Source organism: Molossus molossus, unplaced genomic scaffold, assembly GCF_014108415.1.
Source record: "Molossus molossus isolate mMolMol1 unplaced genomic scaffold, mMolMol1.p scaffold_m16_p_19, whole genome shotgun sequence".
In the NCBI taxonomy this organism is placed as follows: domain Eukaryota; kingdom Metazoa; phylum Chordata; class Mammalia; order Chiroptera; family Molossidae; genus Molossus; species Molossus molossus.
The window spans coordinates 32,123,634-32,135,457 of NW_023425354.1; the positions used below are offsets into that span (position 1 = coordinate 32,123,634).

Below are 11,824 nucleotides of genomic sequence, written 5' to 3' on the forward strand. Positions count from 1 at the left end.
ATGGACGCAGACAATAGTATGGGGAAGGTAGGAGGGGAGTGGGAGTGGGGTGGAGGAGGTCAATGGGGGGGAAAAGGAGGGACATCTGTAATACATTCAACGATCAACAAACAAAAGATTTCTTATTTCCAAATACTGCATCTTGTATTACGTTTATCCCTTTTGTAACTTGTTTTCATTATAAAATTAATATTGTACAATTTTCATTGTGCTTTCTTTTTGTTATTCCTTGTTTATTTTTCTTTTTTACTTTTGACCCCCTTCATCCATTTCTCGCATCCACCCTCCCTTCCGCCCCTCCTCCTCTGACAACCACCAATCTGTTCTCTGCACCCATCGGCTTGGTTCGTTTTTAGATTCCACTTATAAGTGATGTCATCATGCAGCGCATACAGCATTTGTGACATTTCACTTAGCACAATGCCCTTGAGGCTCATCCATGTTGTCACAAATGGCAAGATTTCGCTCTTTAAAAAAAAAACTTAGCTGAATAATACTGTTGTGTTTCAATAACTTGGTGGTTGTTATAGATCATGCAAATTACCGTTTTTATCCTCAAAACTTCCAAAATGTCATGTCACTTGTTCTGTAAGCTTGAAGGCCAAGCGCTCATATTTGTATGCTTGTTTGACCGGACCCCGCGCCGCAGCCCACCGACGGCAAAGAATTACCTCCGCCGAAAGCTAAGTGTTTCTGGGACCTAGAGAGCGCCACCCCCAACGCCCCCGCAAAGGGAGAAACACCAGCCAGAGCGCCTGGACCCAAGAGCTGACATTGGACGACAAGTTGCTACCCCGGGGAGGGGTGCACCGTTCCCGGAGGTACTGCAATACCGGGTCGATGCGTGGAGTGGACGGAGCAAGCCCCTATTCCATCTCCCAGTTCCAAAAATCCATTTAATATATTGTCCTCGGATAGAGGACGTATCAGATATTAAACTGATAAGAACAGATACTACACTTGATCTTAGCCAAAAGGCCGAGAAGCGATAACGGTCGCCCTGCCCCTCGTCGTTACCCTCTTCGTGTCACACATATTCAACGCACGGTGAGAGCCCTGACCCTCACTCCTTGTCCGAATTCTTTGTGTTGCCCACAGTACTGTGAATATCACCAGACTCTCCTGCAAGATTTTTTTGTGCTCTACATTTTTAACCAGAAATCCTACATCCCTGGTTGTTCCCTCGTTCCCGCGCAGAAATTAGCCATTTCTAATCTGCATGCCCCGCCTTTTGCCCCAACCCCAACCCCAGAAGCCGTAGCCTCCGGGGCGGTCTTCTACCCTCCCCACGGCCTCCGCGCGCCGTGGTCCCAAACCCGGCTGCCCCCCACTCCCCTCCCGGCGTTTGGGGATCCAGCAGCGCCCAGGCTGCAGAGGAGGGGCGGCTGCCTGGGACTGCGAAGGAAGAGCTGACTTGGTGGCAGCTCTCACGGTTGGAACCCCTGAAAAGCAAGAACTTGGTTTTGTTCACTGTTCCCCCCGCCGGCTCGTACTGCACGTTCTACAACCGATCAATGAAGGAGACAGTGTCTCCTACACACTCAACCAGCGCCCCACGCGTTGCGATTACGCTGGCTCTTCAGCCACCCGCGTCCCGACCCCCGCCCCTCCCTGCTCAGGACCCCTCTGCTCGCGTTGGCGTCCTTCTGGCGGCCGGCCGTCTTCTGCCCGGCAGTTGGAGTCCCCGGGTGGTTGCGTCCTGAGAAGGGGGTCGCCTGGATTACATTAATGGGAATGGAACATTTCCCATCGCAAATCTGGGCGTTGGAGTCTGAGGCAAGAGCGTGGGTTCCAAACACAGAGCGGGGGACTCAGGCAGTGAGGGGGCTGGTTGGACCAGCCCAGCCACCTGGATCCGGGCCTCGGAACTGTCCCAGAGAACGCCTGCCTCTCTGGTGGGCTCTTTCCTACCGTAACCGCCCCACCCCCACGTCCGTCCCCTCAATGACACTCATTCGTACCCCAGCCCCGGCCAGCTGGTTCATCCTCTTCTCACAGGAGACCCCACCCCCAAACCCCTCGCTCTGGCTGGAGCCCTCCCTCAGATCAGATTTCACTGCAGTCCAGTCTGGGAACCGTTGTCGCTGGTCGGCTATCGAAGTCTGACCAATGGAGTTTTGTTGACTGTTCTCCGTGGGAGACAGGGTCACAGAGGGATCACCATGCACGGGCAAAGAGGCCTCCAGGCCCGCTTTCGCTGCTCACCAATCCCTGAGCACACCGGGGACCGCACTCAAGCTCTCTCGCCTCGCAGGCTCCCCCTCAAGGAAGCTTGCAAAATCGCTCCCCAAGTGGGCGACTGACCTCGCTCGCCTGTTCCACGTGAAGCTGCACAAGCTCAAGTAAACGCTCTACTCTTGAAGACCAACAATTTTGTCCCCCGGAGGGGTGCACCGTTCCCGGAGGTACTGCAATACCGGGTCGATGCGTGGAGTGGACGGAGCAAGCTCCTATTCCATCTCCCTGCTCCAAAAATCCATTTAATATATTGTCCTCGGATAGAGGACGTATCAGATATTAAACTGATAAGAACAGATACTACACTTGATCTTAGCCAAAAGGCCGAGAAGCGATAACGGTTGCTCGCCCCCTCGCCGGGACCCTCCTACTACTACACCTATTTCAGTCATGGTGAGCCAGGTCATCGGCAGTCGAGGTCTCACTTCCTTCGTTTCTTTGGAAGCATCATGGCCGTCACCAGATAGTACACTCTTGTGCCGATTTTTAAATTCTCTATATTTTAAAAAGAAGTTGTGTATCTGTTGTTGCACCATCCTTCTCGGGTGAAACGCCATTTCTAATTTGCATGCCCGCCCTCTCCCGCCCCCCAGGGGGCGTGCCTACGGCAGGCAGGCTGGCTGTCCCCTGGCGGTGCCTCTCAACCGGAGCTGGGAGGTCGAGCTCCTTTGTTTTTTGTACAAGCGGCGAGAAAGGACAGAACCCAAGGGGGTTAGGGTTGGGCGGCAAGAGAGGCCTGTAGAAAGGGACTGCTAGCGGAGAGTTTTCCTGAAGAAAGACAAGTCGCTAGAAACGCCCAGACTGTAGTGTGTGCAACTCGGTCGTCCGCCCGGCGGAGAGACGAGCTTCGCGTCCGACCTGTCCGATGAGGGGCTCATTCTGAGCCACAAGTTCTGGAGGGAGGCCTTCCCGGAAGGCTGGCGGCAGACAGTGGGAAGGGGGGCAGGGGGCGTGCCGGGGGGGGGCGGGGCAGCGCGGCTGGAGGGGTCCTCTCCTGCTCTATCTAGCACCGGCGACTCGCGGCGCTCCTGTGAGCGAACCGCATCCTGGGCTCCGCACCTCAAGCCCCCTCCGTCTGCGACGTCATTTCCCTTCACCTCTTCCTCGCCTATGTATTTCATCCCACTCCGTCACTCCTGTCAAGTACACCACTCACCACCCTTTGGGGGCAAATCCTTTATCTCCCCCACCGAAACCGGAGATCACCGAGGGCGGCGCCCTCATCCGTACTTATCCCTGGATCCCAGCACTAGCCCCGTGCCCGGCCTACAGCAGGTGCTCAGCAAACGTTTGCGTGAACGAACACCCACGCCCAGGTCAGACTGATTCACAGAAGCAGCAGTTAGGAGGCCACTGGCCGGAACCAGGAGGGGAGGTGGGGGATCTGGCCAGGGGTGGCAGGACCCCAGAGAGAAGAGAGGTGACTGCTGGGGATGCTCTGAGCATCGAGGCCAGTCAATGCCTTAAGCTACCCCACGCCCTCTCCCCCAGCCCCCAACCCCGTCCCGGTGCCTCCAATTTTCCCTCTGCGGCAGACTGCCGGCTGCCCAGTCAGCATTTACCTTTCCCATCCTCCTTCCCAACAGGACTTCAGTTTAGCTGGGGAGTTCACAGTTCTTTCATTTGGCCTGCAGCACAGAAAGCCCGATCGCAGCTGCTGCCGGAGCCCTTCCCAGTTCCAGCCCACGGGCTGAGCGCTGTACGTGTAATTATTACCGCACAATTCACTCTACACTCCTATGAGGTGGACAGACGTCGTCGTCGTCGTCTTCTAATCATCATCATCATCAATCATTATTGTAGGGCCAGGACGAGAGTGAGTCCAGTGAGGAACTCGCCTTGAGGGTGTGTGTGTGTGTGTGTGTGTGTGTGTGTGTGTGTGTTAATGGAGTGTCCACAAAACACTTCAGTAATCAAGATAAATACTATTTTAATACAATTTATCTTATTTAATACAATTTATTATTTTTTAAAAGTTCCTTTATTGATTTGAGAGAGAGAGAGAGAGAGAGAGAGAGAGAGAGAGACATCGATTGGCCGCCTCCTGCGGGGATCGGGCCTACAACCTGGGCATGTGCCCTGACCGGGAATCCAATCGGTGCATGGGTGGATGCTCAACCACTGAGGTACACGGGCTGGACAATTTGATACAATTTATTTATCTTAAGATTTTTATCTTGATTACCAGGTTTTTTGTTTTGGTGCTCCTTTACATTTTTTTTTTTTTTACCCCCAAGGCAAGTGCCTCACTCATTTCACGCCACTCTAATCCCCACCTTGTTATCATCATCATCCCCATTCTATTGACCTGCGCTGTCTCAGCCGTCAACCACAAGTAGCTACTGAACACTGGAAATGTGCCTAGTCCTTATTGAGATGTGCCCTAAGTGTAAAATACACATGGGATTTTGAAGATTCGGGGTAAGAATTGTAAAATACCTCAATCTTTATTTATATCGATTACATATTGAAGCAATGTTTTGGGTATATTGAGTTAAATAAACAACTTCACCGATTTCTCTTTATTTTGTATTTTAATGTGTGGACAGCACTGTTACAGACCGAAGCTCTGAGAGGCCAAGCAATTTGCCCAAAGTCACACAGCTAATGTGAAGCAGTCAGGATTTAGGCAGTTTGTTAACAGCGTGGGACCTGAGGTGTTTTAAACTGCAGAATGGGGATAAATAATGATAACACCTCTCTGTTTAGGGTTCTCGTGAAGCTACATTTCCTCGTGGAATTGCCAAGCATATATAGACATCTCTTTATAAGTGCCCTCGAGGGAAAGTCACGTCCCGCCTGTAAAATAGAGATAATACCCATTTTATAGTGTTGGGAATGACCCCCCCTCCCCCGCGGCCCCCCTCCCCTGGGCATCCCGGGCATCCCACTTTACCAGGTTTTCTTTCTCTCCCAGATGCCAAGTCATTATGGACACCCATAATCATCACATGGCATAGAGATACATAGATATAGACATACGTACAGACGCATAGATATAGAGGTATATTCACACACATATGCATACATTATTGACTTACTTGCTTCTCACCCTGATGGTAGAGATTGTGTTTGCTGCCCTATCCTCGGCACCTAGGACAGTGCTCGGCACGTACGTGGCACTTGCCAAATGTTTGTGGAACGAATGGATGAGACAACATAGAATGTGCTTAGCCTGCAACCTGAGGAATGACCCCTTCAGGCCTTCCCATCCCGTGACCTCTGTTCAGACCTGTGTGTATCCTTCTGCTCACTGCTTCGGTTTCCCCAACCAAAATCTGTTCATCTCCTCCTTACCCTGCCATTGAGACAGGTGTCCCAGCCCCTACCCGGGGGTTGAACGCGCCCTGAGAGCAAGAACGATGCGTGGCGGGTCTCCACTCCCCAGCACCTGCTGAGGACTGTCCCAATCACATGCCGATTGATCACTGACGAGGCAAGGGAGTTTAGAATTAGTATTTGCATCCCCAAAGCACAGTAAAACAAAACAAATCAGACATGTCCTTGAGAGAGAAAGAGCTCCCGGGAGTAACTATGAAAAGGCCAGCCGCACAAAACGAGAGAAAAGAGCAGGAGGAGCAAAGTAGGCCCAAACACGCCGGAGACGGGAAAAGAAGAAAAACAAAAAACCGGGGGACACAGAGAAAGAGAAAACACAGAAGGCCGTATCGCGCAGACGCACACGTAACCACAGGAACGTGGCGCGCTTCCTTTTACCCCGCGACTGGCACCTAGCAGTTAGGGTCGAGGAAAGAAAAAAAATAAATAAATAAACTAGGAAAAAAAAAAAAACCTTTTCTTAGAACCACGGTTATTTCCCCGGAGGGGTGCACCGTTCCCGGAGGTACTGCAATACCGGGTCGATGCGTGGAGTGGACGGAGCAAGCTCCTATTCCATCTCCCTGTTCCAAAAATACATTTAATATAATGTCCTCGGATAGAGGACGTATCAGATATTAAACTGATAAGAACAGATACTACACTTGATCTTAGCCAAAAGGCCGAGAAGCGATGCTGTCTGCCTCGCCCTCGCCGGCACTCCGCTCCTGCCACTCATATTACAGTCACGGTGAGCCATGCCACCATCAGGCGAAGTCTCATCTCCCTAGTATCTCGACACATATATAGACGACATTAGACCCTGTGAAGATTTTGTTTTTCAATTCTCTACGTTAAGTGAACTTTTATAGCCGCTTGGCGCCGTGGCTAAAGAGACGGTGATAATTTACATGCCCCGCCCACCCCGCGCGGGTATGCCTGCCTAGCGGCGCGGGTCGGTCTCCCCCACGTCTCGGGACGACCTTTCCGCGCATGAGCGGAAACTGAGCTGTGGCCGAGCTCCTCGCTGGTACGCGCTCTCGCGAAATGAAGGATCGGAGGGCATTCCGGCTCCTGCGAACCGAGCGGTCGGTGGACCGCAGTTGGAGCAGGGGGGTGCTGGTTCCGAAGGAAGCAGTCGGGTCATCGCTGTGAAGACAAGAGCGTCTCCCGGGGCTGGCTCGGTCCAGGCCCAGGACTCGGCCGAGAAGCGCCCGTCCTGGGTCGCCTGGCAGGGGCCGCAGAGAAAAAAGTTGGTACCGGGAGATGCGGCCCTGCGTCGTCAGGACCCCCCGCCCTAGCCTGTCGGCGGGGCACTTGGGCAAAATCCTTCACCTCCCGGACCTTAGTGTCCCCATACGAGAAGTGGGAACCTTAGCGCCCACCTTGTGGGATTGGGGGACCGTAAACAGAGCTAATGAGGCCACCGTGGTTTACTCCTCTAGAACGTGGATCCTAGCGTCCGGCGAGGTTCCGGTGAAGTCTCCGTGTCACGGCTGTGACACTGAAGCAACTGAGCCTGTCTTGGATCGCACTGCACTGCAGACAGTGCCATGGGAAACGTTTTCCCGTCGGGCCAGGCTTTGTGCTGAGCGCTCTCCTCCTGTCAGACTCGCCAAGTTTACCTGCAGGTGTAGCTGAGACCAAGAGAGGTCAAGCAACGTGCCCCAAACCAAACCACCCGGCTGGTCAGTGGCAGGGGCCGAATCCGCCGACGAAGCCCAGAGCGCGGGGCCTAGAACAAGGCACCAAAAGAAAGAGAAAACGTTCTCGTGCGACCCGCTCACTGGGAGAAACGAGCGGCGCTGAGCCTGCCGCACAAGTCCTGGGTCTGCAGAGGTGGGAAGCACGCCCGCCCGCCGTCTGGTGCAGCGGCTAAGAGCAGACGCGTGGACGACCCGGGGGCCCTAACTCACCCCTGTGTACCTCGGTCACCTTTAACCGTGTGACCTCGTACTTGACTCGGCCTCCTTGCTTAACTCTCTCTCTCTGCCTTCAATAAATCATCTGAGTCGAGAAATTAATTAGACATAATGAATAGGAGGAACGAGGAAGGACCGGCATCCAGTTTACCGACCTGTAAGAACCAAACACAAGGGGAGATATCTCGGGCTTAGCCTCTTCCTCTAGAAAATGAGACTATTGACCGCTGGCATACAGCCCTGTGCTCAGTCTCCCCTCATCCACCCAGGGCCGCCCGTTCTCCCGTACCTGGCATATTTTACTCCATGGCCACATAGCACCTGATATTTCACCCACTCACTTGTTGATTGCCTTTTAGCCTAATAGCCTGTCAGCTCCAGAGCAGGGATCTTTGGCTCGCTTACCCACATTGATTATATCTCCAGTGCTCAGGACAGTGCCTAGCCTATACTAGATGCTTAGTTGCTGCTGTTGTGGAATAAATGAACGGGTAAATACTAAATAATGCGATCTGTACGTGTAGCAGGCCTCCCGGCTTGTGGTAACGAGTGAGTATGACCCCCTCCGTGTTTCCCTAACGTTCCGAACGCTCGCTTCCACGTTTATCGGGCCATCTGGCTGTGCTCACTAATTCAGCTTCTCGGGTAGGTTGGTCCTTAGAAGGAGGTGCCTTGGGTTGCAGACGTGCGTGTTCTGTCATTGCAAAGGAGCTGCTCCCCGTCTAAATGCGTGATTTAGCGCACTTAACTCGTGCACCAGCTTAACCTGAGTCAGAACCCCCTCAGCCGGCTCCCATCCAGGCGCACAGACGAAAAGTGCTTGCAACAAAGTCAGGGCAACACCAGGGCGTGGCTGTCTGACGAGCCCTTGCCCAGGTGTCCCACGGCCTCACTGTGGACCCCGCTTGCCCCCGCTGCCAGGGAGTCAGGAACCATAAGCCAAGGGTGGCAACTTGAAGAGCACAGCTAGCCTTCCCAGCCAGTGCCTGCTGCCCACAGCCGTACCCAACCATGGTGTTACCAGACTTGTGCCGGATATCCCGTGGGCTCTCTTGCCGTGAGCCAGCTTGCGCATCTTCTCCTGGGCTGAACGCCCGCTGCTCCGTTCTCTCCGTGAACCGAGTGTTCATACCCGTGGCCCGCTGTCCTTTGAATCGCGGATCTTTTTGCGTTCCATCTCTGTCCCGCTTTGTATGTGTCCTGGTATGTGAGTTCAGGGATAGATCTGACTTTATTCTTTTTTTTTTTCTGGATGGCTACCCAGTTGTCCCAGCATCATAGATGGAATAGCCCAGTCAGTTTCAGATGCCGTTTTGGTCATATAAAATCCTATATCTGAATACATGTGTATATTTACATTTAGACTTCTCTGGGCATTTCTCTTCTCTTCTTTCTCTCTTTCTTTCTTTCTCTTCTGATATCCTGCCTTTAAAATTTTTTCTTTTTTAAAGAAAACATTTTTTTTCCTTTATTGATTCTCAGAGAGAGAGGAAGTGACAGGGAGAGAGAGAGAGAAACATCGATGATTGAGAACATCCACTGGCCGCCTCCTGCAGGCCCCCCCACCGGGGATAGGGCTCACAACCTGGGCGTGTGTCCCGACCGGGAATCGAGCCTGCGACCTCTCGGCGCATGGGTCCACCCTCAACCACCGAGCCACACCGGCCGGACTAAAATCATTCTTTGATTCAACCGAGTCTTCGGTTCACGCCTACTCTGTGCCTGTCAGCGGCTGAACGTGACCTGTGGTCCCTGTGGTCAGCAAGGGGCATCTGCCATGCTCCTTCCATTCCTCCTCTGGCTGCCACTGTCACCAAGCTGCTGGGGGAGCCTGTGCACAACCACAGAACGTCTGGCTGCCCAGGCCGGCGCTGCCAACCCCTCAGTGTTCTGCCCTCGGGCCTCCGAGGGCTGCTGGGTGCCTTGCCAGCCGGCGAGGACAGTCTCTTCAAGTCTAGGCCCCACTGGGTCTGTTTTCCTCACCCTGCTGCAGCCCTGCTCCAGTTTTTACCCTGTCCTCTTGGACAGCTCCATCAGGTTCTCTTCATCACGTCGGTTTTCACAACTAGTTGCAGAGACCTTGTTGGAGAGAGATACCATTTTGTTTTCTCGAACTTCTCTCCCTTCTCTCTGATCCTGTTCTCTCCTCCTCAATTCTTCTCTCCCTCACCCTCTCCTTTTCCCCCGTTAAAGAAGAAAAGCGTTCACACCAAACGTCTATGCTTTTAGCCCTGGCCGGTTTGGCTCAGCAGTTAGAGCATCAGCCTGTGGTCCGGAGAGACCCAGGTTCGGTTCCCGCTAAGGGCATGTACCTCGGTTGCAGTTTGTCCCCGGCCCTGGTTGGTCGTGCAGGTGGCAGCCACTCGATGTGTCCCGTTCACATCGATGTTTCCCTCTCTCTCTCTTCCCCTCTCTCCCTCCCACTCTGTCTGTACAAAAAACGGAAAAATGTTCTCGGATGAGGATTAAAAAAAAACAAAACAAAAAACAAAGTCTATGCTTTTGCCCTGGTCTCTTTGGCTCAGCGTTTAGACTCAGCCTGTGGGTTGTGACCCCTTTCGGGGCCAAATAACCCATTCACAGGGATCGCCAAAGACATAACAGTAGCAAAATCACAGTTATGAAGTAGCAACGAAAATAATTTTATGGTTTGGGGTCATCACAACATGGGAAACTGTATTAAAGGGTCGTGTCATTAGGAAGGTTGAGAACCACTAGTTTAGAGGGTCCGCCTGCAGATGGAAGGCTGTGGGTTTCATATTCAGTCAAGGGCACATGCCTGGGTTTTGGGCTCAGGTCCCAGTAGGGCAGGGTGCAGGAGCTGGCCAATTGATGTTTCTCTCTCACATTGATGTTTCTATCTGTCTCTCTCCCTGAAATCAATGAAAACATTAAAAGAAAAAAAGAAAATAACAGGCAACACAGTAAGTACAACAATAACAAAGTACATCAGCAAAGCTTACATCTTTCTTTGATTGATTGATTTTTAGAGCAAGAGAGAGAAACATTGATTTGTTGTTTTTTTTGTTTGTCTTTTTTTTTGGTACGTGCCCCTAGCGGGAACTGAACCCGGGACTCTCTGGTCCTCAGGCCGATGCTCCAACTGCTGAGCCAAACTGGCCTGGGCTGATTTTCTGTTTCACTTATTTATGCATTCATTGGTTGATTCTTGCTTTGCCCTGACCAGGGATGGGACCCGAAACCTTGGTGTACCAGGGTGATACCCTAACCAACTGAACTACCTGGCCAGGCCCAAAGCTTACATCTTTAACTTGAAAGTGAATACCTGAGGGGGAACTTCAATGTGCTAAATGGATGGGGCAAACTTCTACTCCCATCTCTCTGCTTAAAATATACTCTTAATATATTGTCCTCACATTGAAATGTATCACATATTGACTAATAAGAACAGATACTACACTCGATCTTAGCCAAAAAGCTGAGAAGTCATACCCACTGCCCTTGCTATCACCTTCCTGTCACCCATATTTAACTCATGGTGAGCCAGGCCACCGGCCGTCAAAGTCTCACTTCCCTTGCTTTGGCAGTGCCACGGCAGTCAACAGATATAGACTCTTGTGCTCCTCTAGTACAAAAGGAGAATGGACCTAAGGAAATGGGGCTGAGCAGCAAGAGAAAACTGCAGAAGGCGCAGTTGGCAGAGAGTTTTCCTGAAGAAGGACAAGTTGCTAGGCAAGTCACAAGGCAGTCCCTAGAAATGCTCAGACTGTATTGTGTGCAATTTGGTCGTGCACTGGCAGAAAGACTAGCTTCGTATCTGTCAGATGAAGGGCTCATTCTGAGTCAGTGGAGGAATTCTTTTTTTTTAAATATTTTATTTTTATTTATTTATTTTTAATCCTCAACCGAGGACATTTTTCCATTTTTTTGTTCAGATAGAGAGGGAGGGAGAGAGAGGAAGAGAGAGAGAGAGAAACATCGATGTGAAGGGACACATCGAGTGGCTGCCACCTGCACGACCAACCAGGGCCGGGGACAAACTGCAACCAAGGTACATGCCCTTAGCGGGAACCGAACCCGGGTCTCTCTGTACCACAGGCCGACGCTCCAACCGCTGAGCCAAACCGGCCAGGGCAGAAATTATTTTTTTAAATTGATTTTAGAGAGACATTGATGAGAGAGAAGATTGATTGGTCGCCTCCTGCAGGCCCCCCACTGGGGATCAGGCCCACAACCTGGGCATGTGCCCTGACCGGGAACCAAACTGGTGACCTCTTGGTGCATGGGTCGACCGCTCAACCTCTGAGCCACACCAGCTGGGCAGTGGAGGAATTCTTTATCACCCCCACTGAAGTTGAAGATGAGGGTGGTGATCTTATCAGTAC

General features: G+C 52.0%; 4 non-coding genes across 4 annotated transcripts; all 4 read right to left on the minus strand.

Moving 5' to 3' along the window:
• Window positions 1–799: 799 nt before the first annotated feature.
• LOC118635180 lies at window positions 800–990 on the minus strand. The gene has a single exon (XR_004960511.1). It is a non-coding gene; the product is annotated as a U2 spliceosomal RNA (small nuclear RNA).
• A 1,393-nt stretch (window positions 991–2,383) lies between these two features.
• Window positions 2,384–2,574, minus strand: LOC118635178. The gene has a single exon (XR_004960509.1). It is a non-coding gene; the product is annotated as a U2 spliceosomal RNA (small nuclear RNA).
• A 3,486-nt stretch (window positions 2,575–6,060) lies between these two features.
• On the minus strand, window positions 6,061–6,251 carry LOC118635175. Its single transcript, XR_004960506.1, has one exon. It is a non-coding gene; the product is annotated as a U2 spliceosomal RNA (small nuclear RNA).
• Window positions 6,252–10,732: 4,481 nt separating this feature from the next.
• Window positions 10,733–10,929, minus strand: LOC118635186. The gene has a single exon (XR_004960515.1). It is a non-coding gene; the product is annotated as a U2 spliceosomal RNA (small nuclear RNA).
• Window positions 10,930–11,824: the final 895 nt, after the last annotated feature.